Genomic DNA, 10,063 nt, shown 5'->3' with positions numbered 1-10,063 from the left:
TGATAAAGTGAAGCAGCTCCAAGCTGAACTGGCATCACAACAGCGATTCTTCACGAGGTGCTGCGAGTCATGAGTAAATATTACTAAAGCAAGCTACGAAGTGGCCATATTAAAAGCTAAACATGGCAAACCTTTGTCGAGTTACATGGTGGATATGATGGTAAAAGATGGCACGTGAGTGTGTATTGGATTTGGCCCAGACGAATTGGCTAAGATGAAATTCCAAATTTCAAAGCTTTACATGGAAGACCCGAAGAAGGGGTCCTGAGTAAGTTAGTTCTTCAAAATTAACTATTAAATTGGTACAGGGGAATTTGTTGGTTGAACCAGTCAACCTCCATTCTAAATTTCACCAGAAGATGGTGCCAAAGTCAGATTGACCTAACATAGTGAATTAATAGTTTAAAAAGTCATCGATTAGATCAGGCATGTCAAACTCAGTTTGGCTCTGGGGCTGGATCCAGACTTTCTGTTCTCAGGTGGCCGGATCAGTAAAAGAATGTCAACTCCAAATATTTTGCTTTGTTTTTCAGTACTATGCTTTATCATTCAGCCTACATTTGTAGCCTACCCTACATATTATAATCACGGATGACAAGGAATCTTTTCTAAGCACAACACATTTTTTTTCACAAACAATGAAAAAAAAAATGGTTTCATGGTTCACTGGTTTATTTTAACAAAGAAGTGAATGCAGTTTTACACCTGAACCAACTCACCACACTTAAACTCAAGTGGGAGCTATGAAAAAAATATTCTCGCCTTAATTGTCGTACTGCTTTGAAATAACTAAAAAAAGAAATACAAAATAAAAGTTATAGCAGTGCATGCTTATATTACATCCGATCAAACTTGGCTGGGCCTACTGAAGCTGAGAATATACTGCACAATATTAACTGTCTTTAATATGAAACCGGATTAATCTTATTTTTAATGATCTGTATTAATGAGTGCAAACAAAAAAGTATCACTATTGGGTGTCAAATCCTGAGTAGCAACACATTTAACAATATCATTCAAGTGTTTATTTGTTAACCTTGAGCGCTGCTTTGCTTTATTATTGTTCATTACGGAGAAAACCTGTTCACAAAGGTAAGTAGTCCCAAACATGGATATAACGTTTGCAGCCATGGCTGTTAATTTGGGGTAACCTGGCACGAGATATTGATAAAACGTATCCAATCCCACAGACCCAAATTTAGCCTTCATAGCGGAATCACACTGCAAGTCAATAAGCTCGAGTTGAATGTCAGCTGGCATATCAGAAGGCTTCACTGTAAATGGCAAGCGAAAAAAGCCAAATTTGTTCTCAAGTTCACTGAATACCTGAAACCTCTGCTCAAACTCTCGCAGAAAATCTATTATGTTGTCTTTATATTTTTTCAAATCATTATTGGGAGTGCCTCCGGACGAACAGCTGTGAGACAAGAGAAATGCGCAGAGTAACTTCTGTGAGTAAATAATGCTCAGTCCATTTTTCCTTGAAAACTCTGCACTCCGTGTCCATTTTTCTTTTTTTTTTTTTTTGACAGTGCCATTTTTGACAGTGGAAGGGTGTGTTGACCGATAACTTGTGGTGAATTGTGAAGCAAGATTGACAGTTTGGTTTTAGTACTAACTCGTGTCAATGCCGCTGGACGTGAGCTCTTTTACACATTTACTGCCCTCCCGTGGCCGGAGGGAGCACTTGGTTTGTATTTATTTTAAAAAATCATAACTTTTGATAGAAATGACCTAGAGACTCGCTTCTTTTTTTGACATACTCAGAAATTTATGCCGGGCCGGACTAAATGATCCGATGGGCCGCATCCGGCCCGCGGGCCCTATGTTTGACATGCCTGGATTAGATGAAGTCTTGTTCTGAAGCACAGCAACACACAATTTTGGATTATGTTATATTATTTTGTTTTGCTATAAAATACTTTGAAACTGCTTTAATATTTTAATTTCCTAACTAGAGAAGTCCATGCTCATCGTTAGGGATGAGAATGAGACATGTTAATCACCGTTAGAGTAAGCTGCAATATACTTTATTTTATTCTGCTTTACATTATTGCATAGTTAGTAGCAACTTTAGCAGCATCATAGCACTGATGTTTCATTTACACATGAATGTATTAAGACTTGAGTAAGGACAAGGGTTTAACAGTGATACCGTGGGTGGAAGACTGCAATCCCACGCTTGAGCTTGACCTAAAGGTCACCACCTTGTCAAAGTCAAAGTCTCCTTTATTGTCAATTCCTCCGCATGTCAAGACACACAAAGAGATCGAAATTACGTTTCTCAGTATCCCAGGGTAGTAACAAGACAGGGTTCACAACGCACATACAAGTAAACAACACAGGAAAAATAAAACAAGAAGATGAACATTAAGAGTGATAGCACGCTAGCCGCTCCCGATGCACAGCAGAGTCCGGAAAGATGACAGTCAACCAGGCCACTGTGAACACAAGCACACAGCAGGCACGCACTGTCCGGTTCGTGGATCCTATCAAGCGAACGCAACCCAGCTTGTCGTCCCGCGAACGAACGTACGCCAGGAGAATGGAAGGCACGGCTAGGCGAGCTGGGTTGGCCGCAAGCCTGGCCCGACGTCTCCGCGCTGGCCCCTCTTCCGCTGCCTTGCAGACCCGCTGCCGACGCATCCCAACAATGCTCCGGGACGGAGCAGTCCGAGCTCGAGACGCAGTCCAACCGGGGAAGGAAGAGCAGGCCAGTCCGGCGTCGCTCCATGACGAAGCAGTCCGAGCGCCCTTAATCTCTCCGCACCAAAGTCCAGAACGCCATAAAACCCACTTCCGCCGATGTTGAGCAGAACATGCCCGCCGCACTAGTAGCACCACGTATCACACGAGACGAACATACACAAAACTGCCGGACAAACACTCAGTAAACACTCACAAAACACCGAACGGGACAGAGAGTGGCCGCTGCGTGTGCACGCGCCGCCATCTTGAACGTTTTGAAGCTGCTTGAGTGTTGTAATCTGCTAACTAAGAGAATCCACGATCATAATTATGATTATGTGTTAAATTGACTATTGTGAAAGTATGTGTTATTATTGTCACGATGTTTAATCAGTATCAAACACGTATGTAATATTGATGTTCCATTTACACATGAATGTATAAATGTGAGCGAAGACAAGGAGGCGGAAAGGGTTAATGGTGATACTAAGTGGTGGAAGACTGAGATCCCACACATGAGCGTGACCCGAGGTCACATTCATCCAGTTGAGGCCTAAACAAGATGCTGTTTGACGGAACACAAGTCAGAGAAAGAGATTGCAAATGTCACGTTGACACAAGTTGACGGACAGTTGACAAGATTTGGAAGTGGGAAATAGGATGAAGCATCCCTGAGAAAATTGTTACTTCCCTGAGAACATGGTCACCTCATCTGGTTGAATCCGGTTGAGACCGGACGAGATGCAGGTGAAGTCTATTCTGGAAGCATTTGTGTCATCTGAGGCAAATGTATGACATCATGGAAAAAATCTGGTACGTGACCAAGCAGGCATAGTACCCACGAACTGAACTGGTATAAAAGGTTCGTTCGGAGAAAGAGCAGCTCTCTCTCTCGCAGGCTTCTGCCCGTGGGCCGAGGACGCCAATTAGAAAAAGATAGTCTTCATCCTTTCTGAGATTAATCCAAGGTCTCTTAGAATGAATTTATACTATCTTCAAATTGGACTTAATCAAATTTTAAGCTTAAAGACAGGCTGGGAGATGCAGGAGAGAAGGACCATTTTTTAGGGCGTCGGCGTCTCCCTTTCTTAGGCCAGCCTGTTCTCTTAAACAGAATTCGGATATTGGAACAAGGAGAACTGATCACTCGACTTTTCCACCAAACAGCATTTTAGACCTCTAGCCTCTTACCCTTTTTTACTATATTTTTAAATTTTCAATCAAGAGAACTTCGAGACTGAATAATTTTTGCTCTATTGAGTATGGTGAGTGGAAATTATTGTTAGTTGTTCGAACAATTGAAACTTGTAATTCTTCCTCTTCCTTATTCATTAAATTTGTACTTTATAATCATTTAATTTTGATTAATGATTATTTTGATCTTTTATGCTTTAAATCTCTTTTGTTTCTCTATCATAGTCATACTGTAAACCGTTCAGTTCTTTTTAAAATGAAGACAGCTTTAATCCTTGAAATCAGGGAGTGTCAGAATCTGGTTCGAAAACTTGAGCTCAGCTAGTGTGGGTGCACGCTAGTGTAAATAAACGAGTTCCTGCGGTCTTAACAAAGACAGCTAAATCTATTCCGAGCGGTTAACAAAAGCCCCAATCATTATAGCAAAGAAGAGCCGCTGAAACGGCCGCGATCAATTTGATCCCGGGTCTCGAAAAGGAATTACTCAACACCGGGATCCTGTTGCTTTAAAAAGGGACTGGGGTCCGGAAATGACAGAATTAATCTAACAATAGATTAGTTACCGTAGTTATTCTAATTATCGCCCGTATTCTAATAATCGCCCAGTGTGTGTTAGCGATGACATAAATAAAAAAACATTGATACCTCTAATTATCGCCCATGCTGCTAAAAATTCCCCCCAAAACTTACGTTTTCCTCCGCGACCGCATGCCGACGTCATTGCACAAGTTTAAATATGACTGATTTGATAGCACGTCGAATGTCTCTTTTAAATTGTTTTTCTCCATATACTAGGATACAATTACACTCGTCACTCCGCTACAATATCCTCACACAATTACGTTATCGGGGCGTGCGCTCGAACAAGACGATCGAGATAACATGACGTGCACAACATGTGATGTGCGACGGTAACGTGTCGCATCGATGGAGCGTCAATTGCCCCACCCCCCTGTTAGAGGTAGATCAAAACAGCCGCTGTTCTAGTGTTAAGAACTGAAGGAATGGGGTCAAAATACAAAAACAGATATGCTCAAACCTCATTGAATAAAGTACATAAGCAGAAAAGTATATTTACATATTAAACCAATAAAATAAACATTTTAAGCTTATAATTATACCTACACACCAAATCAATAAAGAAGACATAACTAGACATTTATGATAGGTGGTAATGACAAAGGTTTTTATAACTTTATGATCTGATATATATTTCTGAGCACTTTGAAATAACAAATGACTTTTGATATATTGCCTAAATAGCTTAATGACCCTTAAGGAACTGTGTAATGCATGCCTGATGTTTTTCTCTAAATCATATACACGGCCAGAGTCGTCTTGACCGTTCAGTACTTGATTATATCTTGTGTTTTGACTAAACGTCATATGTTGCCTAATGCGAGACGCCAGCTTTTCGATTACTACTGAACGCTCTGCACAGAGGGAAATATGTCAGGACTCGTCCCCGATCGTGTCATAGTTCTGTTCGTGTGTCTGTGTGCTCGCCCCTCCCCTCCTGTGTGCCCATGATCAGTGTGATTATTCCCACCTGCCTCTCGTTACCTGTCGTGTATATAAGTCCTGTCTGCCCCTCACTCCCTGTCGGAGCGTCGATGTCGTCACGTTTGCTGTCCTTGTGGTTCCTGTCTGTTTCGAGTCTGTTTCTGTTTGCCATCCCTGTCTGTCAGTCTGTCATGTTATGAGTTTGCCAGTTCTCGTCTGTTTCCCTCGTTGCCTCGTTCCACTTCCCTTTTCCCTCAATAAACCCTGGTCCAAGCTGCATTTGGTCGCCCTGCTCCATGTTCCATCCCATCGTGACAGAACGATCCGACCACCAAAACGACCAGCGCTTGGAACCCCTCTACCACCAGCTCCCGCTGCGACGCCCGATCCACGTCTGAGCAGGTTCCAGTGCCGTGGGCTCCACAGCTGCCGTCGAACTTGCTCCCGCGACACCGGACCCGCGGCCGCCACCAGACTTCACTCCAGCGACGCCGGACCCGCGGCTGCCATCAGACTCCCGGCCACCATCGAGCCTCACCCCGGCGTCACTGGACCCATGGCCGCCATCAGACTTCGCTCCGGCAACGCCAGACCGCGGCCGCCATTAGACTCGCGGCCACCATCGGGCCTCACCCCGGCGTCACTGGACCCACGGCCGTCGTCGGACTTCTTGCCAACAACGCCGGACTTTGAGCCAGCTGCGCCAAACCAGCGATCGTCCCTGGCTCCACTCCCACTGCTGCGGTGCATGTGACTCTTGCCGCTGCATGCGGTTCTGACTCTCCGTTTGTCCGAGTGCGGTTTGGTTCCCCAAGGCGCCGCTCGAGTGCGGTTCTGTCCCCCAAGTCGCCGCCCGAGTGCGGTTCTGTACCCCAAGTCGCCGCCCGAGCGCGGTTCTGTTCCCCAAGTCGCCGCCCGAGCGCGGTTCTGTTCCCCAAGTCGCCGCCCGAGCGCGGTTCTGTCCCCCAAGTCGCCGCCCGAGCGCGGTTCTGTCCCCAAGTCGCCGCCCGAGCGCGGTTCTGTCCCCCAAGTCGCCACCAGAGTGCGGTGCTGTCCCCCAAGTCGCCGCCAGAGTAGGGTTCTGTCCCCCAAGTCGCCGCCAGAGCGCGGTCCTGTCCCCCAAGTCGCCGCCCGAATGCGGTTTGGTTCTCCAAGTCGCCGCCCGAGTGCGGTTCGGTTCTCCTAGTTGTTTGTTTTTTGGGACGTCTGTCCCTTGTGGGGGGGGTTCTGTCAGGACTCGTCCCCGATCGTGTCATAGTTCTGTTTGTGTGTCTGTGTGCTCGCCCCTCCCCTCCTGTGTGCCCATGATCAGTGTGATTATTCCCACCTGCCTCTCGTTACCTGTCGTGTATACAAGTCCTGTCTGCCCCTCACTCCCTGTCGGATCGTCGATGTCGTCATGTTTGCTGTCCTTGTGGTTCCTGTCTGTTTCGAGTCTGTTTCTGTTTGCCATCCCTGTCGGTCAGTCTGTCATGTTATGAGTTTGCCAGTTCTCGTCTGTTTCCCTCGTTGCCTCGTTCCACTTCCCTTTTCCCTCAATAAACCCTGGTCCAAGCTGCACTTGGTCGTCCTGCTCCATGCTCCACCCGACCATGACAAAATATTTTGCCTAACAAAGAAACGATACGGTTGGAAGCATGACTAAACTAAGAATATAATGACGTAAGCAAAGACATGGAGTATCAAAAGAACAAACTTTGCATAGGCAGGGAACAGTAATAGATTAATGATGTCACAGCCAAAAGCTCACATAATTTCGTACGAAATGACAAAATTGAAGGAATGATGAAAGAATGAGGTGAGACAGTGTATGTGCAAGAATGGAGGAGAATGTTTACAGGAAAGTCACTTAGAGATAAAAACCAGCAGGTGCCAGAGGGAGCCAGCCAAGGACTCGGCCAAAGATGATCGCCAAGGCCGAAAGACGGGATGGAAGACAACTCTAACCCTAACCCCCACACACACCGAATCGCCCATAACCAGCACCACTCCCATGGAATCAGAATTGCCTGCGAACTTGCCACACCCCCTGACTCATCACCCATCAAACTCGGCCCACACTGGCATGTGCAAATGAATATAAGCTGACCAAAGAACCTTGAATGTTGCCTTTTCTGAATGGAGACTTTCCGCTCTTGAAGGGCCCAGCGCTGTATTGTAATTTGCTGAAAACAGCTTTCTGAACAAGAATTGTGATTGAACTCAACCAACCTGTGTAAGTCTAATTTCTGCTTCAGTGTCTTAGCATTTTCCTAAATCTGAAGAAATCAAACGAGAACGCAGTGAGTAAATTGGATAAGAGGTGATCGGTAATGGCTTTTGGTGAGTCGCAGATAGCGCGCTCCCTAAATTGTGGACAAAACCCAACAGAACACCGGTGGGATGCAGGTATTGCATACAACATAAGAAAAATATACATATTATCGCCTATTTCAGTGCCCCTTGGTGTTTGGACAAAAAGTGTTCTCTATTTGACTTCCAAATGTAATACAAACTTGCTTTCTTTGGACCACTCTGGAACTGTCCAGTGTTTCTTTTCCATAGCCCAAGTCAGACGTTTCTTCCGCTGTCTTGAGTTCAGAAGTGGCTTGACCATGGGAATAAGGCTATTGTAGGCCATTTCCCAAACATGTCTGTGAACAGTGGCTTTTGATACCTGGACTCCAGCTACAGTCAATTGTCTTTGAAGCTCCCCCAAATTCTGGAAGCGACTCTTCTTCACAATGCTGTTAAGGCTGCGGTCATCTCTCTTGGTTGTGCAGCGTTTCCTGACACATTTCCCTCTTCCAACAGACTTTTTGTGGATGTGCTTTGAAACTGCACTCTGTGAACAGCTTGCTCTTTGAGAAATTTATTTTTGTCTTACCCTCCTGATGGAGGGTGTCAATGATGGTCCTCTGGACAGCAGTCTGATCAGCCGTCTTCCCCATGCTTGTGATTTAGTTTACTGAACCAAGCTGAGTGTTTTTCAAGGCTCAGGACATCCTTGCAGGTGTTTCGAGTTAATTAGACGATTCAAGTGATCAGTTGAATACCCTACTCGTATACCTTTTCATGATATTCTAATATTTTGAGATATATTTGAGTTTTCTTAAGTGTATGCCATAATCAGCAATATTAAAATAACAAAAGGCTTGCAATATTTCTGTTGATTTGTAATGAAACCAGAATGTATGACATTTTTGTTTTTTTAATTGCATTACAGAAAATAAAGAACTTTATCACGATATTCTAATTTTCTGAGACAGTCCTGTAATGTTGAATTGCATTGCTGTGCAGATGACACCCAGCTCTACCTGTCCACCAACCTACTATCTAAACCTCTCCGTCCCTCTTCCCTCTCTAATTGCCTTCAGTAAATCAGATTCTGGTTCTCCCATAACTTTCTCAAATTAAACAGTGATAACACTGAAATTCTTCTTATTGGTCCAACAATCCCACCCTCTCTAAAATAAATTACTTTTCCATCTCTATCAACGATTCCTTAGTCTCCCCCTCTCCCCAGGTCAAGAGTCTGAGGTTATTTATTATTTGTGTCAAATTGAAATTTAGGTAAAAGCCCCGCCCGCTTTTTAAAATTAATTATTATATTCACTAACAATGTTTTACGTAGAGTCCGGTTTCGAGCAAAATATGCCTCGAAAATATGCCTTGAGTAAAATATGCCTCGAAACCGGACTCTGAACAGTGAATACACTGTTCAGAAATTATGGGTTCGATTCCACCTTCGGCCCTCCCTGTGTGGAGTTTACATGTTCTCCCCGTGCCTGTGTGGGTTTTCCCCGGGAACTCCGTTTCCTCCCACATCCCAAAAAGATGTTTGGTAGGCCGAGTGAGCACTCCAAATTGCCCATAGGTGTGAGTGCAAATGGTTGTTCATCTCTGTGTGCCCTGCCCTCTGTCTGACAACCAGTTCAGGGTGTCCTACTGCCCGATGACTACTGGGATAGGCTCCATCACTCCCGCAACCCCCGTGGGGACAAGCGGTACAGATGATAGATTAATATATATTCTGCTTTTCTATAGAAGTCTATATTCAAAGCACTCACACAGTAGATCGATCCATTTTCCATTGACTCACCCATTTTCATTTTGATAAATTTCATTTGTAGCTACAGCTGCCCATGGGCAGGCTTACAGAAGCGTAGCTGCTAGTGTGCGCCTCCACCACTTAACATTCCCACATAGGCAGACACCAGTGGGAGTGGTACTGGAGGCAATTTGTGTGAAGTGTCAAGGACATAATGACACATGCTAAATTCCCAATTAATATTCACTAACAATGATTTACGTAGAGTTCTGTTTCTAGGCAAATCCTTTCTCTTCATTGGATTTACGTACGTATATTCTGTTTTTCTATAGAAGTCAATATTCAAAGCGCTCACACAGTTGATCCATTTTCCATTCACACTCCATTTATACTCTGGGGGTGATAAATTTTGTATGTAGCAACAGCTGACCTAGTGGAGGCTAATAGAAGCGTGGCTGCCAGTGTGCCCCCCCAACCACTAAATATTCACACACAGGCATACACAGGTGGAAGTGGTATAACAGACAATGCATGTGAAGTCAAAGTCAAAGTCAAAGTCAAAGTCAGCTTTATTGTCAATTTCTCCACATGCCAAAGACACACAAAGAAACCGAAATTTCGTTCCCCCCTATCCCACGGTGACAAGAC

General features: G+C 44.6%; 1 long non-coding RNA gene across 3 annotated transcripts in view; it reads right to left on the bottom strand.

The window, feature by feature from the left end:
• Positions 1 to 10,063, bottom strand: part of LOC125978125 (uncharacterized) — a 97,544-nt gene that overhangs the window by 42,463 nt on the left and 45,018 nt on the right. The gene's annotated exons all lie outside the window — the stretch shown is intronic.

The sequence above is a fragment of the Syngnathus scovelli genome, chromosome 12 (assembly GCF_024217435.2).
Source record: "Syngnathus scovelli strain Florida chromosome 12, RoL_Ssco_1.2, whole genome shotgun sequence".
Taxonomy (NCBI): Eukaryota; Metazoa; Chordata; class Actinopteri; order Syngnathiformes; family Syngnathidae; genus Syngnathus; species Syngnathus scovelli.
This window is presented reverse-complemented; position numbering and strand designations above follow the sequence as displayed.